Source organism: Hypanus sabinus, chromosome 13, assembly GCF_030144855.1.
Source record: "Hypanus sabinus isolate sHypSab1 chromosome 13, sHypSab1.hap1, whole genome shotgun sequence".
NCBI lineage: Eukaryota > Metazoa > Chordata > Chondrichthyes > Myliobatiformes > Dasyatidae > Hypanus > Hypanus sabinus.
Genome location: NC_082718.1, coordinates 1,318,524 through 1,337,278, shown reverse-complemented (window position 1 = coordinate 1,337,278; position 18,755 = coordinate 1,318,524). Strand labels below are relative to the sequence as shown.

The window sequence follows — 18,755 nt, the reverse complement described above, 5'->3', positions numbered from 1 at the left end:
AAATCTCAGGAATCCTCTGCTCCAAGAGTGAAGGTCAGTTTGCAAGATATATTTAAAATGGAAACAAATAAATATTTGAAAGATCAAGGAATTGGGGGTTATGGGAAACTGGCACAGAGGAGGAGTTGAGGCAAGCATAGGTCACCAAATATCATATTGAATAGTAGAACAGGCTTCAGGAGTCTGGTGGCTTACTCAACACCTATGTTCTTGCAAAGGCAACCCATTATTCCTTTCACTACCTGCTCCCTACCGTGTGCTCTGGATACTCACAAGCAGCAGTGGGTGGAAAATTGTGAGAGTAGAGTATTAAAGAGAGCTACACTCTGGACAGGACTGCCACTCTAGAAAATGGGTGAACAAGGGTCTTCAATTGCAAATCAGCACTAGAACTTGAACAGGCGTTCAACAGAGTGGATAAACTGGATTAATTCTTATCAATTCTCTAAGGAGGCTGAAGGCAACTTGAGAGGTTTATAAAATCATGTGGGGTGTAGATAATAGTCAGAACTTCTTACTTGGATAAGGAAAGACAAGTGCTAAAGTGCACGTTTAAGGTTAGTTTTAAGGTGAGAGGCATACAGGTTTATTTAAAGCGGATCAGAATGAAAGGTTTCCCACACAGAGGGTCATGAATATCTGGAACATTCTGCTAGAAGAGCTGTGGGGGCAGGTGCAAATTACGACAATTAAAATACAGACAGGGACTTAGGAAGGAGCAACAGAGAGGGATACAGGACTAATAGAGGCAAGTAGGATTAGCATAGGTAGGCACCACTGTCAGCATAGGTGATGTGGGCCAAGGAGGTCCATTTCTGCGTTGTATGATTTGATGACTCGCAACACTGGCAGCTAAGCTATATCCCTCAAACCCAGCGCATGACATGCATTGATCTTTACTTTGCAGGCAAAGAAGGCAGATAGAAAAGTCACCAGAAACTAACCCAAAGTGTACAGGAATACTTGCATTTTTAATACCCATGAAAGTGAATGAGATGAACACCATGGGAAGGCCCACCAGCAATATATATTTAAAAAAATCAATTTTTCTGCTACTTAAGCAAAAACAAAGATAGTCAAATAGAGGCAAGATATGCACATGGTGAAACAGACAATTATGCAAGGAGACCAAGTAGGAGTACAGGGCTATCTAGGAACAAAGACTATAGATATGTTTAATGCAGATGTCCAAAGAAGTCAGCTGTTGGCTCAATACATCATAACTGAAAACCTCCCAGAAACCCTACATTCCATATCAAGTTCAAAAGAACACTGGCAGGGATGATGGCTGAATAGCAGTGGCTAGAAGTTATGGAAGCAATTGAGGCCACAAGATATATAGATCCCAAAGAGGAATAAGTATTTTAAAAGAAAGATGACATAACGTGGTTAACAAGAGAAGTCAAAACCAACATAAAAGCCAAAGAGAGGGCGTATAATAAAGCAAAAGTTAGTGGGAAGTTAGAGATAGAATATGATGATGAGAGGCATTGATCGTGTGGATAGTCAGAGGCTTTTTCCCAGGGCTGAAATGGTTGCCACAAGAGGACACAGGTTTAAGGTGCTGGGGAGTAGGTACAGAGGAGATGTCAGGGGTAAGTTTTTTTACTCAGAGAGTGGTGAGTGTGTGGAATGGGCTGCCGGCAATGGTGGTGGAGGCGGATACGATAGGGTCTTTTAAGAGACTCCTGGAGAGGTACATGGAGCTCAGAAAAATAGAGGGTTATGGGTAACCCTAGTAATTTCTAAGGTAGGGACATGTTGGCACAACTTTGTGGGCTGAAGGGCCGGTATTGTGCTGTAGGTTTTCTATGTTTCTATGAAAGTAAGTTAGCCAATAATATTGTTGAAGAGAATACCAAAAATTTCTTTGGATACAGAAAGTGTAAAAAGAGAAGCAAGAGTGGATATTAGACCACTGAAAAACATTGCTGGAGAGCAATACTTTGAGAACCTGGTATCTAGTTTAAAGGAAATTGGTGAAATTGCCCATATTTACCTGATGGGAAAAGAAGACACTTGGACACACTCACTGGCAGTGTCTTTGCACTGTGATGATGATGCTATCAGTGTCAGTGTGCAAAATTGACTGCGCCAGCAGATTACTGCTGCATGCGAGTGTGGAAGTGACCCGTATGTTGTAGGTGGCCCCATCCCACGATGGATGTGGAAGTGCAAAATGGAGACAAAGGACTGGGAACAATGCACATCACTGCCAGGAGATCATCTTCAGCACACGCTTGTATCCGTCCCAAGTGAAGATGCCATTTATTCATTGGGGAGGGAACCCTTCAGGATAAGACTTCCAGTGTTGTCATTGTTATGTGGTCTGTGATAATTTGTGGGTTGAAGCTAATCAGCTGGAGACGGCAGCATCTTGTGCTGCTGGTGTTAACCTTAATGGAACTATCTTTCTACTGGGTGGGGAATAGAATGACCTGGACTTCTTTACCAAACCATCTTGTTTCATTCTGTGTTTTTGACACGCATTCCAGGACATGCCAGTTAAAGTCATATCACATCCCCTTTGTAGGCCGTATGCATGCTGCAATTAACAAAGACCTGATTTCTATAGTAGCTGAGAGAGATTCTCTGCTATGTTAGAATCCACTGCTTGACAGCTTCACCAGACTGCGCTTCCCAGAGGTTTGGGGTCATGTGCCCTTCCTGTGGAAGACTGCCAGCTGCAACGGGTGATTTAAGTTTTCAGAGATAAGTGTAAAAAGGGTGATGCCAAAACAGTAAAACTGAACCCAGCCACATCTGTAGTATCAGTGATAAATGGAATTGAGATATTGCTGACAATTTGACAATTTGTTTTGACGTGATTCTAACCAAGTACAGTAAACTGCAGTTTTTAGGATTTAATTTGTTGAGTGCACGAAGTTATTTTTTTAAAACTTCTGCAGATGACAAAATTTCAGTACTATGTTTGTTTTCTAAGACATTAATTGACCTAAACAATGTCAAACTATTGTCATGTTCTATTCCAGACCGAGACCATTTGCAGAGGTAATTCTACTTCTACCTAAAGACTGATCTAGAGATTAAAGTTCTGTTCCAGGTTCATAGTGACCTTACAAAGGTCAGGTGGGGAGTGTGATGCCCTTAAGGCATTTATTTAACTCTATTAAATTTTCGCTTTAAATAATTTGTTTGTGACTATTTCTAGTTAAAGTTAAAGGTTGATAACTATGTTACAGTTTACAAAGGTAAAATTCATTGTCCGTGATATATCGCGGCATGTGATGACGTCACCCCCAGTTTTGCCACGTCTTGTGGGTAAATTTCGTTTTGAAGGAACAGGAAGGTGGGGTCCTGCACATGAAGGACCAATGTGAAAAGCTTAATTTCTACCCACTAAGAAACATCATAGAAGCAACGCTGTAAGTTCATATGACAGTCGATATGTTGAAGTAAAAATATTAACGCTGATTCTGTTAAAAGAAATGACAGTTGATGAGTTTTATTTTCTTGTGCCATTGAAAGCATTGCTGGAAAGATTGTGTTGGAGTCTACCTAAAACTGTTGATGGCTTAAGCAGATTCTGCCTGTATGTTGTACTTTAATGAGACTTTAATGTAATACAGTTCATTATAGTTTTATTTTTACAAATATTTATGATGCAAATGTGTCAAGAGAGAAACAGACACTGTATACGTTTTGTATTATTTTATCAACAGTTTTCACTATATGTTAATGTGGAAGAGTGAACAGTAAACGGTTAATCTTACTGTGACTCTGTCTTCATTGGCTCTGGTTTAACTTGATGTTTAGTCAGAGTTTCAACACACTGCACAAGAACACTACAAAGTTATTTAGTAAGATTCGTGGGATCCATGGTCGCTTGGTTGTATAGAGTCACCAGGCTAGGGTCCATACCAAGGTCATAAAGAAAGCTTTTGGCATAATCAATGTACTGACTGCAGGAGCTGGGATGTTATGTTGTAATTATATAAGACATTGGTGAGGCCTAATGTGGAGTGTTGTATCCAGTTTTAGTCACCTACCTAGAAGAAAGATAAGATTGATAACCAAAACTGAAAGAGTACAGAGAAAATTTACAAGGTTGTTGCTTGGGCTTGAGGACCTGAGTTATAGGGAAAGGTTGAATAGGTTAGGACTTCATTCCCTAGAATGTAGAGGACTGAGGGGAGATTTGATAGTGGTTACAACACAATGCTTTACAGTTTCAGAGACCAGGGTTCAATTCCTGCTGTTATCTGTAAGGAGTTTGTACATTCTCTCTGTGACTTCATGGGTTTCCTCCAGGTGATCTGGTGTCCTCCCACAGTCCAAAAACATACTGGTTGGTAGGTTAATTGGTCATTCTATATTGTCCCATGATTAAGCTAGGGTTAAATCTGGGATTGCCAGGCAGCATGACTTAAAGGGCCGATTCTGCACTGTATTTTAATAAATAAATACACACAATGATGGGGGATAGAAAGAGTAAATGCAAGAAAGCTTTTTCCACTGATGTTTGGTGAGACTAGACCTAGAAATCATGAGTTAAGGGTGAAAGGTAAAATGTTTAAGGAAACATGAGGGGGAACATCTTCACTCAGAGGGTGGTAGGAATACGAAGCAAGCTGCCAGCACAAGTGGTGAATGTACAGTTGATTTCAACATTGAAGAGAAATTTGTATAGTACATGGATGGAAGGGGTATGGAGGGCTATGGTCCAGGTGCAAGTCACTGGGACTAGGCAGATTAATGGTTTGACATGGACTAGAAGGGCCAAAGGGCCTGTTTCTGTGCTGTATTGTTCTATGATGCTATAGGGATCTATTCTGGGATCTCAGTTGCTTGAGATATAGCTAAATGACATGAAAGAATATGTAGATGGGTAATTTGGTAATTTGTAGATGACATAAGGATTGGTAGAGCTGTGGATGGCGAAGAAGATTGTGAAAGGATACAGCCAGATATAGATCAGAAGGAAAGTTGGCTGAGAAATGGCAGATGGCATTTAATTTGGGCAAATTGGAGTTGTTGCAGCTTTGGAGATCAAAGCTAAGAGGAAAGTATACAGTTAATGGCTGACTCTTACAAAATTGATGTGCAGAAGCATTTTGGGGTCCAAGTGCATAGTTCACTGAAAGTGGCTATATAAGCAAAATGGGTGATCAAGAAGGCTTGCTTTCATTGGTTGGGGTATTGAATATAAAAGTCAGGAAATGACACTGTAGCTACATAACACTTTAATTAGGATGTACTTGGACCTGTTGCAATCCAGGAAGGACATGAAGGATTTGGAAAGAGTGCAAAAGAGGCTTATTACTGGGTTATGAACAATAACAAGAGATTGAACATTATCTCACAACTAAATTTAGAAAATTGACTTTAAATGTGCGTTATCTATTGGTTTTTAGTTTTGTATTGTAGGAGAAAGGATAATGTGATAGCTACTGTAAGAAAAGTGTGGGACATTTGGTGAATGGGGAGTCACTACTGAGTTTATGAATACTTTTCATTAGCCAATTTCATAGGTTCCAGGCAAAAAGGCCTTGTCTGTAATGCAGCTTCCATTCATCTTCCTGCTGTGTGTCTTTCATTTCTTATTAATTCTGTGGTGCTGATATAGAATCACAAGCTGGTAAAAACACAAAGTGTAGGAGCACACCATATGGTCTTTTAAAACAGGGCCATTATTCAATACGATCATACTGCAAAACTCATTCAATTTATAAACAAATCTATATCCCTTAAGAATTGAGCAGGACTATTCTTTTCATCACAATCACTAAAGTCACCTTGCCACCTTCAACAATTTATTGATAGATGTATCCAAACCTCTGCTTCCTTACAACCAATTAAAACTGTACATTTTAATTGTATCTTTCCCAAGACTTTCAATCAAAATCTATCAACATATTTCTATGCAATAAATTTCATCTACCATTTGTCCATCCATTTTCTCCAACCTGTCAAAGTTCATTTGAATGCCATCAGTATCGTCCTCAAGGATTACCATTTGAAATATATCCTGTATTTTCTATTTCCAGTCACCTTCCACTGGATCTTGTCTGCAGGCTCCTCCTGTGCATTCCCAAAAGACAAGAGGGACTCCATTATTGCCATATTATACAAGAACAGAAGTGACAGGAGCAACTGAAGTAATTATCTCAACAACTCCATCTCAACAATATTGGCAATATGTTGACACTTGTAATCCTCAACAGACTCCATTTCACCATACAAAGTCTTTACCCTGAGTTGTACGACAGTTTCTGAGCAGAGCAATCAAACATCGACATGCTTTTCTCCTTAAGGCAGCTGCAGGAGGAATACAGGGAACAAAGCATAATACCTTTATCCGTTTGTGCAGAAAGGGCTTGTCTAACTGCTAGAAAAAAAATGCCTGTTTTTCACAACTCTTCTGCACATTCTTCCATGCAGGTATGAGAGACACTGGTCAAAGTAATGGTCCATCCTTATGGTCACTCAACATTTGCAATGAGGTCAAACAAGGGCACTCTAGACTTCAGCAGTCTATTACTAATGACATGGAAATAAAGACATACTCAAACAACATACCTTAAGTGCCTCATGAAACATTCTTTTCTATAGTTACATGCTGGAATCTATGCCAAGATTTTGGGCTCAACATTGATCGCAGTCACCAATGTCTGGGGCTGACTGTCACTGGCTCTCTTTTTCTCTCTCTACTATTAAGCCTATAATACTTATGTACTTGTGATGTAATATCTTTGACAATTTCTCACATGATGTAAGCATCAACCTGTGCATTAGGAAAGCTCCCCAATGTTTTCACATTTACAAACAGGGTACAATTAAGTAACAAACAATTAGTGCATACAATGCCAGTGCCTTCTACAGTGTGGTAGTGAGACCTGGATTGTACACCACAATCAGGAACATTCTGAATATATACTGGCAGGATAGTATTCCAATTTCTGACATCCTGGACTGTACACCCATCCAGACTATGCAGAAACTGCACAGGCAACAACACACTCATGGTGGAATTCCCAAGATATTCTCAATGAGGAACTAGTTTCAGGAAAAGGCCAATGATTTTAAAGATATCTGCAAGAAAACCTAAGCCACTAGAACATCATGTTGAGCAACTGGAGGGAGTTGTTGCAGCATTGCAGTCATTGGAACCACAAAGTCTTCAACTGTGTTAAAAGAAAATCCAAGAGAAGTAACTAGTACTTGCAAGAGACAAGAGAGCCAACAGGAAGAACAAAAAGTGCAGAGACACAACCAAGAACACCTTCAAGTGCAACCAATACAATACGGCTGGCCACAATGGCAGATACAGTTCTCCAGATCAAAGGTTTAAATCTATTTTAGAGCATGTGAAATTGGAGCTGGATTGTACTGATTAGCTTAATTATTGATCGCCAGTGTTAAAGTTGCCCATTTAGTCTTACTCCCTGTTTTGTCCTATCCAGTCTGTTTCATGTCAATGCATTCCCTTTTATCTTGTTTTGTTATCTTTTATGTGACACTTTATCAAATACCTTTTAGAAATCCAAATACATTAACACCTGCTGGTTTCTCTTTGTGCCTCCTACTTATCACATTGTCAGATTCTAGCAAATTGGGCAAGCACAATTCCCTTTTAATAAGACTATGTTAATTGTTTGATTGTCTTGTGATTTTCCCAATGTCCTGCTATTACCTCCATGTTAATATTGGCATTACAGTAGAGAAAAACCCAAAGGGCCCTTACTTCCTTTTTAGATTCCTGTTGAAGCATTTACTATCTGTTTTAAGCAACACACAAAATGCAGGTGGAATGCAGTAGGCCAGGCAGCATCTATAGGGAGAAGTACAGCCGACGTTTCAGGCTGAGACCCTTCACCAATTCATATAGTTTGCTAGTTTTCTCACATATACTATCTTCTTCCTCTTAAATCCAATGGAGCCTGTCACAAGGATTGTTACAGAAAATATTTCCTCCCAAATACAATAAGAATATACAACAGTTCATCTCTGTGCGACAGGAGAACATTCATCATAGTACAAAATTATTTTGTACATTATTATTATACTGTTTTATTAGGAACATAACAAATAGGAGCAGGAGTAGGCCACCTGGCCCATCGAGCCTGCCCTGCCATTCAGTAAGATCATGGCTGATCTGTCCGTAAACTCAGCTCCATCTTCCTGCCTTTTCTCCATAACCCTTAGTTTCTTTACTATGTAAAAACCTATCTAACTGTTTCTAAAATGTATTTAGTGAAGAAGCCTCAACTGCTTCCCTGGGCAGAGAATTCTACAGATTCACCACTCTCTGGGAAAAAAAAAGTTTCTCCTCATCTCCATCCTAAATCTTCTCCCCTGAATCTTGAGGCAATGTCCCCTAGTTCTAGTCTCACCTACCAATGGAAACAACTTTCCGACTTCTATCTTATCTATCCCTTTCAAAATTTTGTATGTTTCTATAAGATCCCCTCTCATTCTTCTGAACTCCAGAGAGTATAGTCTCAGTCGACTCAATCTCTCCTCATAGGTTAACCCCTTCAACCCTGGAATCAACCTCATGAACCTCCTCTGCCCTGCCTCCAAAGCCAGTATATCCTTCCTCAAGTATGGAGAAAAGAATTGCACACAATACTCCAGGTGCAGCCTCACCAGTATCCTGTATAGTTGCAGCATGACCTTCCTGCTCTTGAATTCAATTCCTCTAGCAATGAAGGCCAACATTCCATTTGCCTCCTTAATAACCTGTTGTACCTGTAAGCCAACTTTTTGCGATTCATGAACAAGCACCCCCAAGTCCCTCTGCACAACAGCATGCTGCAATCTTTCACCATTTAAATAATAATCTGCTCTTCTATTATTCCTTCCAAAGTGGATGATCTCACATTTACCAACGTTGTACTCCATCTGCCAGACCTTGGCCCACTCACTTAATCTATCCATATCCCTCTGCAGACTCTCCACATCCTCTGTATAATTTGCTTTTCCACTCAGTTTAGTGTCATCAGCAAATTTTGCTACACTACCCTCAGTCCCCTCTTCCAAATCATCAATGTAAATGGTAAACAGCTGTGGGCCGACCCCTGCGGCACCCCACTCACCAGAGTGCCAACCAGAGAAACACCCATTTATACCAACTCTCTGCCTTCTATTGGTTAACCAATCCACTACCCATGCCAATACACTTCCTCCGACTCCATGCATACATATCTTATTTAAAAGTCTCTTGTGCGGCACCTTATCGAACGCCTTCTGGAAATCCAAGTATATGACATCCACCTGTTCCCCTCTATCCACTGCACTCATTATGGCCTCAAAGAACTCCAGTAAGTTTGTCAACTGGGACCTGCCCTTTCTGAATCCATGCTGCATCTGTCTAATGGAACCACTCCTTTCTAAATGTATCTCTATTTCCTCCTTAATGACAGCTTCAAGCTTTTTCCCAACTACAGATGTTAAGCTAACTGGCCTATAGTTGCCCATCTTTTGCCTACATCCTTTTTTAAAAAAATGGCATGACATTTGCTGTCTTACAATCCGCCAGGACCTGCTCAGAATCTAGAGAGTTTTGATAAATAATTACCAAAGCCTCTACTATAACCTCCGCCAATTCCTTCAGCACCCTGGAATGCATCCCATCAGGACCAGGGGACTTAGCTACCTTCAGGCCCTCCAGTTTGCACATCTCTGTCTCTTTAGTGACAGTGATTTTATCGAGGTCCTCACCTCCCATTTTGCCCATAACATCCTTCTTTGGCATATTAGATGTGTCCTCCATCATGAAGACTGACACAAAATAGTCATTCAATGCCTCAGCCATTTCCTTATCACCCAATATGAATTTCCCCTATCAGCTTCCAAGGGACCTACGTTGACTTTAGCCACCCTCTTCCGCTTTATAAATTTATAAAAACTTTTGCTATCTGTTTTTATATTTTGTGCTAATTTACTTTCATACTCTATCTTTCCTTATTTCTTGTTTAGTTGTTCTCTGTTGCTTTTTAAAATTTTCCAAATCCTCCAGTCTCCCACTACATTTTGCAACTTTGTACACAGGAGGTTTTAATTTGATACTATCTTTTATTTCCTTAGTTATCCAAGGCTGGCTTTCCCCACACTTACTTTCTTTTGACTGAAATATAGTTCTGTTGAGCACTGTGAAAAATCTCTTTGTAAGTATTCCACTGTTCCTCAACTATCCTACCAAATAGCCTGTGCTCCCAATCCACGTAAGCCAACTCCTCCCTTATCCCATTGTAGTCTCTCTTGTTCAAGCATAATACACTAGCTTTAGATCTAACTATTTCATCCTCCATCTGAAAATGTTTTTGTACATTATTATTGCACATTGCTACATTTAATTGTGTATATTATTATTCTGTACATTATTATTAGTTAAGTCTGCACACTGCTAAGCATGTTTTTAAATGTTGCTGCTGTAATGAAGGAATTTCTGTCTTAGGATCAATAAAGTACTTACTATTAATTATTAAATGTCATGTGTCATGTGTCTGTTGATACCAGCAGAATGTGTATTTTTTTTTGATAATATGACATGACAGACAGATAGTAATCGTGACAGACTAAAATGGGTTTTGGTCCATCACTATTGTCTTCAAGTTTCACCCAAAATTCACGGCATCTACAGATTTTGAAAAGTGCCCTGTTATAGATATTATGAAAATATAGATGTTAAGAAAAAAATCGGGGGTTACAGTACCACACTTGGGGAATATCACAAGGTTCTTTTTTAAAGCCCAAAGAACAACTTTGTCTTCCATCTTAAAACTAGCTCTGTTTCTATGTTCTCATTAGCTGTCTTATTCCATCGGAATCAGCCTTACTGATAAGGTAATTTTATGACATTCTAACGAAGATCCCTTGACATCCTGTTAACAACATCATCCACATGAATCAATCACCTTTGTTAACTCGTGAAAAAAAATTAAAACAATTTGATTTTGCACGATTAACCTTTTAAAATTCATGCTGGCTTTTCTTAATTAATTCATCCAAATAACTATGGATTTTGTCTCTCAATCCACTCCAGGTAATTTATATGACCATATAACACAGCATGGAAACAGGCCATCTCGGCCCTTCTGGTCGATGCCGAACACTTACTCTCACCTAGTCCCACTGACCTGCACTGAGCCCATAACCTTCCATTCCTTTCCTGTCCATATACCTAGCCAATTTTACTTTAAATGACAATATCGAAACTGCCTCTACCACTTCTATTGGAAGCTCTTTCCACACAGTTACCACTCTCTGAGTAAAGAAATTCCACCTCGTGTTACCCTTAAACTTTTGCTCCCTAACTCTCAACTTATGTCCTCTTGTTTGAATCTCCCCTACTCTCAATGGAAAAAGCCTATCAATGTCAACTCTATCTATCCCCCTCATAATTTTAAATACCTCTATCAAGTCCCCCCTCAACCTTCTACGCTCCAAAGAATAAAGACCTAACTTGTTCAACCTTTCTCTGTAAGTTAGGTGCTGAAACCCAGGTAACAGCCTAGTAAATCTGAGGTTGCTTCCGGACTGTTATGAATGGAAGCAGCAGAATACTGACTTAACAGAGGAGTGTTGAAGGAGTTTTGTGCGATCAACCTCATTAAAATAAAGGTTGTAGACAATGAGAAAGATGACGTCAAATTGTTTTATCACTTGCATTTTACAGGACATTGGGTGACTTTGCTAAGACGTGCTGCAGAGCTTAGCAGAGGTCATCCATTCAATTGAAGGAAAGGTGAGCAGATGTTTGGGAGGTGACCATATTTTCAAGGGTAAAGAAAGGTAGATTGGTAAGGATAGAAAAGCTCATTTGTGAATTGTTAAAGGCATTTGATAAAGACGGTTTGAAAAAATTGTCTAAAAAATTGCTGCTTAAGGGAGTTGGCTCTGCACAGGTTTGCTGTGTATTTACCTATGTTACACAGTAAATACTTCAAAATTCTCTTTTATTCCTTGCAAAGCAGATCTCTCTTGCTGTACAATGCAATCTCAGATTTGGAGTAGAAAGCGCTATCTGATTTACAGATTACACTGCATGAACTAATGAGGGGTTAAACATTCTAAACAAGCTCTTGAGGTAACAACACCAACGCATTTGCCTCACGACTCCTTTTAAGGTGTGGCTCTGTTACCATGGCTACTAAAAGCTCATGGGGCACAAGTACACTGAACAAAAGCAGCAAGCTGCCCCTAATACCTTGGCTCGTGGAAAGCTTGAAGTCCTACAGATGAAGAGAGCTGCATGCTATATGCTCTGTCAATGTAGCAAAGAATCAACATTCTCTTTGTTAACATCCTTTAACTCGGTCAGCAAATCCCTGCCTCTCAAAAATGGAATAAGGAAATCTCAAGTAACTGAGGGAAGCAAGAATGTCTGATCTCAATGTGAATGTTCTGGATTAATATCAATTCAGAAATAGAATCAGTAACACTGGAAGAGGGATTTATTGAGTAATAATAACCTAGAGAAGAGAACTGGACTGGTATCAGCAATCAATAACAATGGACTCAGTGACAATTTGAGGAAACAGTATTAACAACAGTAAAGGTGGGAGATGGTGCTGGGAATGATAGTGTGAGGGAGCTGGATTAAATTGTATATATACAATCAACAGTGCAGGACATGGGTCTATTAATATCTGTCCAGATACATACAATGCACAGGAGTACTGAATGACTTTGCCAAGATGTTGGATTTCACCTACTTTTGGTGCATTTAGCCATATTATATCATCCTCAAACAATCTCAAAGTGGTCAAAAGAAATTTGAATTAGCGAGAGGGTATCTTACGTCCATAGTACATTTAAACACCACACCAGCTACGTACAGCAATCAACAATTGGCTGTGTAGCCACATTTGCCAAAGCAGCCACATGGGAACAGCACATATTATAACTGCCACAGAGGACTGTGAGGTTGTGGAGAGAGGAATGCTGGAAATATCTCCTTTAGAAGTTGGAGTCCCTCATCAATTGAACAATGTTACATGACATTTGATGATCTTGCCAAACATGTCATTTTCAGATGCAAACCATTAACTATTCTCCTGTGCAGTTATACACACACCACAAATTGTACAGCTTCAGAATCAGAATCAGGTTTATTATCATGTGTCGTGAAATTTGTTAACTTAGCAGCAGCAGTTCAATGCAATACATAATATAGGAAGAGAGGAAAAATATAATAATAATAAATAAATCAATCAATTATAGCCTACGTATATTGAATAGATTAAAAATTGTGCAAAAAAACAGAAATAATATATATTTTAAAAAGTGAGGTAGTGTCCAAGAGTTCAATGTCCAATTTGGAATCAGATGGCAGAGAGGAAGAAGCTGTTCCTGAATTGCTGAGTGTGTGCCTTCAGGTTTCTATATCTCCTACCTGATGGTAACAGTGAGAAAAGGGCATGGTCTAGTGCTGGAGGTCCTCAATAATGGACATTGCCTTTCTGAGACACCGCTCCTTGAAGATGTCCTGGATACTTTGTAGGCTAGTACCCAAGATGAAGCTGACTAAATTTACAACCCTCTGCAACTTCTTTCGGTCCTGTGCAGTAGCCTCCCCATACCAGACAGTGATGCAGCCTGTCAGAATGGTAAGAGTGGGCTCCCTCACCTCTGCCCCTTTGACCCTCAACACAGGTGCCCCTCAGGGCTGTGTACTAAGCCCCCTCCTTTACTCTCTGTATACCTGTGACTGTATCGCCACTCACAGCTCCAATCTGCTAATTAAATTTGCTGACGACACTACACTGGCTGGCCAAATCTCAAATAATAACAAGACAGCCTACAGTGAAGAAGTCATCACTTTAACACAGTGGTGTCAAGAAAACAATCTCTCCCTCAGTGTTGCAAAAACAAAGGAGCTGGTTGTGGACCACAAAAGAAATGGAGACAGGCTAACCCCTATTGACATCAATGAATCTGGGGTTGGGAGGGCGAACAGCTTTAAGTTCCTTGGCATAAATATCACCGAGGATCTCATGTGGTCTGAACACACCAGCTGTGTGGTGAAAAAAAGCATAATAGTGCCTCTTTCACTTCAGATTGTTGAAGAAGTTTGGTATGCCCCCCCCCCCAAATCCTTTCTACAGGGGCACAGTTGAGAGCATCTTGACTGGCTGCATCACTGCCTGGTATGGGAACTGTACTTCCCTCCAATGCAGGGCTCTGCAGAGAATGGGGTGGACAACCACCCAGCACATCTGTAGATGTGAACTTCCCACTATTCAGGACATTTACAAAGATAGGTGTGTGAAAAGGGACCTAAGGATATCAGGGACCCAAGTCGCCCCAACCACAAACTGTTCCAGCTGCTACCATATGGGAAATGGTACTACAGCGTAAAAGCCAGGACCAACATGCTCCGGGACAGCTTCTTCCACCAGGCTATCAGACTGATTAATTTATGCTGATACAATTGTACTTCTATGTTATATTGACTGTCCTGTTGTACATAATATTTATTATAAATTATTATAATGAACATTGCACATTTAGATGGAGATGTAATGTAAAGATTTTTACTCCTCATGTACATGAAGGCTGTAAGTAATAAAGTCAATTCAATTCAATTCAATTCAATTCAATTCACGGTACATCTATAGAAATTTTTGAGTGTATTTGTTGACATGCCAAATCTCTTCAAACTCCTAATGAAGTACAGATGCTGTCTTCCCTTTATACTGTAACTACATCAATATGTGGGGACTAGGTTAGGTCCTCAGAGATCTTGACATCCAGGAACTTGAAACCACTCACTCTCTCCACTTCTGATCTCTCTATGAGGATAGGTATGTGTTCCTTTGTCTTACCCTTCCTGAAGTCTACAATCAGCTCTTTCATCTTACTAACTTGCACTCAATATGAATAGTGTTACTTTATCTACAAATACCCCATCTTCTACTCTACCCCCACTCTCACCACATCATAGTACTTCAACCTCCAGTCAAGTTACTAAAGATACAATAATGAAAAGGCACTAATTTTTCATCAGCTCCTCTATTTAAGCTGGTGAGGAATAGGATGAATGTCATACATACAGAAGGGGAGTTCTCAAGAATCCTGTACTCTCTTGGATTCAGGAGGTCATTATCTTCCTCATCAGCTGCGGGGCCTAAGGAACACAAGATACTGTTTGTCCAGAAGCTGAATGGAGTTTGCCAGGAATACAGCAATCAAGGTTTCTTTTTATTTAACTTGTGTTACTGCATCAACATTCAGATGTTTTTAGCACATTATTTATAGATATTTTTATGTTAATAAAATCAAAGGATATGGGGTTAGTACTTAAAAATGAATTGAAATGGTATTAAGGTGAAACAACAGTCATGATCTTTTTAGATGGTAGACCAATGACAAGGGTTAAACAGCTTACTCTTGCTTCTATTTTTAGGGTTTTATGTTATGCCTTTTAAGTATCAGGGATAGATATTCATTCATTGACTTATTACTAATTGTTATTACCAATTTATATGGACCTATACAGCTGGTAAAAAAAAACAGTATTTCAGTACTTTTCTGCTGATCCCTGATGCTTTAATTTGATGTTCAGTTTGCACTGTAGACTATGACTCTTTGGGCTTCTTCATAAAATAAACACTTTGAGGCAGATGATACTTCAGTTCACTGCTGAGTTGGGAAATCTGCCTGTTGATTGTCAGCTGGGAAAGGTCCTTGATCGTTTTCCACATCCATTTGCCTCTCCATGTCTTTTGGTTGGACCTGAAATTGGACCATCCTCCTGGTTTCAGTGCCCCTCTTCTTCTAACACTACCATTGTTTTATGTTGACCAGATTCTACAGCACTCAGAGCATCATGAGATATCTCAACTCATTGGTGCATACAAGATGCTGCACAATTGATTCAGGCAGCAGAATCCCATTATTAGTAGACACGTCATTTTCTATAATAGAGTTGGTGCAATCTCTTCTTGCTTGGACACTCATTTGTAATCACCTGAACTTGTGTGAGGAACTAGTGAAGTGGAGGGTGGCCCTTGCCCCAGCATCCCAAAGCTCTATGAAAAGGGTACTGTTGTTGATTAAAATATCTGAAGGTGTTGATTCATGAAAATGAATGAATCACACTCAGTGGCCACTTTATTAAGTGTAGGAGTAAAACCCAGTGTAGCCTTTTGCTTCTGTAGCCAATTCACTTCAAGGTTCAACACGCTGTGTATTCAGAAATGCTCTTCTGCACACCACTGATGTAACACATGGTTATTTGAGTTGCTGTCATCTCTCTGTTAGCTTAAACCAGTCTGGCTATTCTCCTCTGACCTTTCTCAATAGCAAGGTGCTCTCGCCCATTGAACTACCACTCACTGGATATTTTTTGTTTTTTGCACTATTCTTTAGAAGCTCCAGAGACTGTTGTATCTGAAAACACTAGGAGATCAGCAATTTCTAAGATACCCAAATTACCATGCCTGGCACCAACAATTATTCTATTGTCAAAGTCACTTAGATCACATATCTTCCCCATTCTGATGTTTAGTCTGAACAACAATTAAACCTCTTGACCATGTCTGCATGCTTTTAATCATTGAGTTGCTGCTTTAATGAAAAATTTGAGGTTATTAATGGAAACTGTTATGGCACATGAATGAAGACATTGCTTATAGGAAATGAACATACAGACAGATTGCAGAACCAAAGCACCCATCATCCATTCATCGAAATCAACACGAGTAAATCTTTGCTCCAGTGGTAGAGAACATCAGTAATTTCACCAATGTGAGCAGTGAATTGAAAGACACAACATACATCTGCTGCTGGATGGAATGATTCAGTAGCTAGAATTTGAGCACCAGTCTACCTTTGACCTCTACTCAGAGAACATTCTAGGCATAAGACCATGGCTAAAAGTCATCCTGCAAAAGATGTCCTGAGATTATCTGAGCCTGCACAGAAATAGAGTAGGTAGGTCTCTTTCACCTGTGTATTTACTTTGTATTTCAGTAAGACATAGTCAAGCCACTTCCTTGTACTAATACCATATCCCTTGATTCCATTTGTTATCTCTGCCTTGAGCATACTCCATGACTGAAACTCCAGCACTTTTAGACAGAGGTTTACAACCAAGTCAGTGCAAAATTTCTTCTCAACATTCTATATGTTGACACTACAGTTTCTGATTCTCAAGAATCATGAAGCGCATGATTACGGGAGAGAAGGAGAAACTAAATTCCAATACATTGGCATTTCAGGGGAATAAAGTTAATTACAATGGCATTAGAGCGAAACTGGCCAAAGTTGACTGGAAAGAGACACTAGCAGGAAGGACAGCAGAGCAACAATGGCTGAAGTTTTTGTGAAAATTGAGGGATGTGCAAGACAGATATATTCCAAGTAAGAAGAAATTTTCAAATGGAAGAAGGACACTACTGTGGTTGACAAGTGAAGTCAGAGCTAAAGTAAAAGCAAAAGAGAGGGCATACAATGAAGCCAAAGCTAGTGGGAAGATATAGGATTGGGAAGCTTTTAAAAACTTGCAGAAGGAAAATAAGAAGCTCATTAGGAAGGAAAAGATGAATTATGAAAGGAAGCTTGTAACTAATATCAAAGAAGATACTAAAAGTTTTTCTATGTATATAAAGGGTAAAAGAGAGTCGAGGGTAGATATAGGACCAATAGAAAATAATGCTGGAGATATTATAATAAGAGACGCAGAGATGGCAGCGGAACTGAATGTGTATATTGCATCAGTCTTCACAGAGGAAGACAGGATCAGTATATCAGACATTCAAGAGTGTCAGGGAAGTGAAGTACGTGCAGTGAAAATTACGACTGAGAAGGTGCTCAGGAAGCTTAATGGTCTGAGGGTGGATAAATCTCCTGGACCTGATGGAATGCACCCTTGGGTTCTGAAGGAAGTAGCTGGAGAGATTGCAGAGGCATTAACAATGATCTTTCAAGAATCAATAGATTCTGGCATTGTACCAGATGACTGGAAAATTGCAAATGTTACTCCACTATTAAAGAAGGGTGGGAGGCAGTAGAAAGGAAACTATAGACCTGTTACCCTGACATCAGTGGTTGTGATGTTGTTGAAATCGATTGTAGTGATGAGATTATGGAGCAACTAGGGGCACATGACAAGATAGGCCAAAGCAAGCATGGATCCTTGAAAGGAAAATCCTGTCTGACTAACCTACTGCAATCCTTTGAGGGAATTACAAGCAAGGTAGACAAAGGAGATGCAGTAGATGTGGTGTACTTGGATTTTCAGAAGGCCTTTGACAAGGTGCCGCACATGAGGCTGCTTAGCAAGGTAAGAGCCCATGGAATTACAGGGAAGTTACTAGCATGAGTGGATCATTGGCTGATCAGCAGAAAACAGAGAGTGGGAATTGAGGGATTCTATTCTGGCTGGCTACCCATTACCAGTCCAGTCCACAGGGCTCGGTGTTTGGACCGCTGCTTTTCATGATGTATGTCAATGATTTGGATTATGACATTAATGGATTTGTGGCTAAATTTGCTGATGATACAAAGATAGGTGGAGGAGTGGGTAGTGTTGAGGAAACAGAGAGCCTGCAGAGATACTTGGATGGCTTAGGGGAATGGGCAAAGAAGTGGCAAATGAATAAAATGTTGGAAAGTATATGGTCATGCACTTCAGTGGAAGAAATAAATGGGCAGACTATTATTTAGATGGGGAGAGAATTCAAAATGCAGAGATGCAAAGTGACTTGGGAGTCCTTGTGCAGGATACCCTAAAGGTTAACCTCCAGGTTGAGTCGGTGGTGAAGAAGGCGAATGCAATGTTGACA

The 18,755-nt window shown here is 39.8% G+C and overlaps 1 protein-coding gene and 1 pseudogene across 9 annotated transcripts in view; one reads left to right on the top strand and one right to left on the bottom strand.

Annotated features, from left to right (window-relative positions):
* LOC132404293 (kelch repeat and BTB domain-containing protein 4-like) overlaps window positions 1-2,828 on the top strand; it is a 43,939-nt pseudogene extending 41,111 nt beyond the window's left edge.
* The window catches only part of shank3a (SH3 and multiple ankyrin repeat domains 3a), a 1,267,872-nt gene that overhangs the window by 1,000,861 nt on the left and 248,256 nt on the right, over window positions 1-18,755 (bottom strand). The window contains exon 3 of one of the 9 annotated variants that reach the window (XM_059986984.1): window positions 5,975-6,042. The exons of the other annotated variants lie outside the window; for them this stretch is intronic. The gene's annotated coding sequence lies outside the window, so the exon portion shown is untranslated. The remainder of the gene's footprint in view (window positions 1-5,974; window positions 6,043-18,755) is intronic. 9 annotated transcript variants of the gene reach the window in all.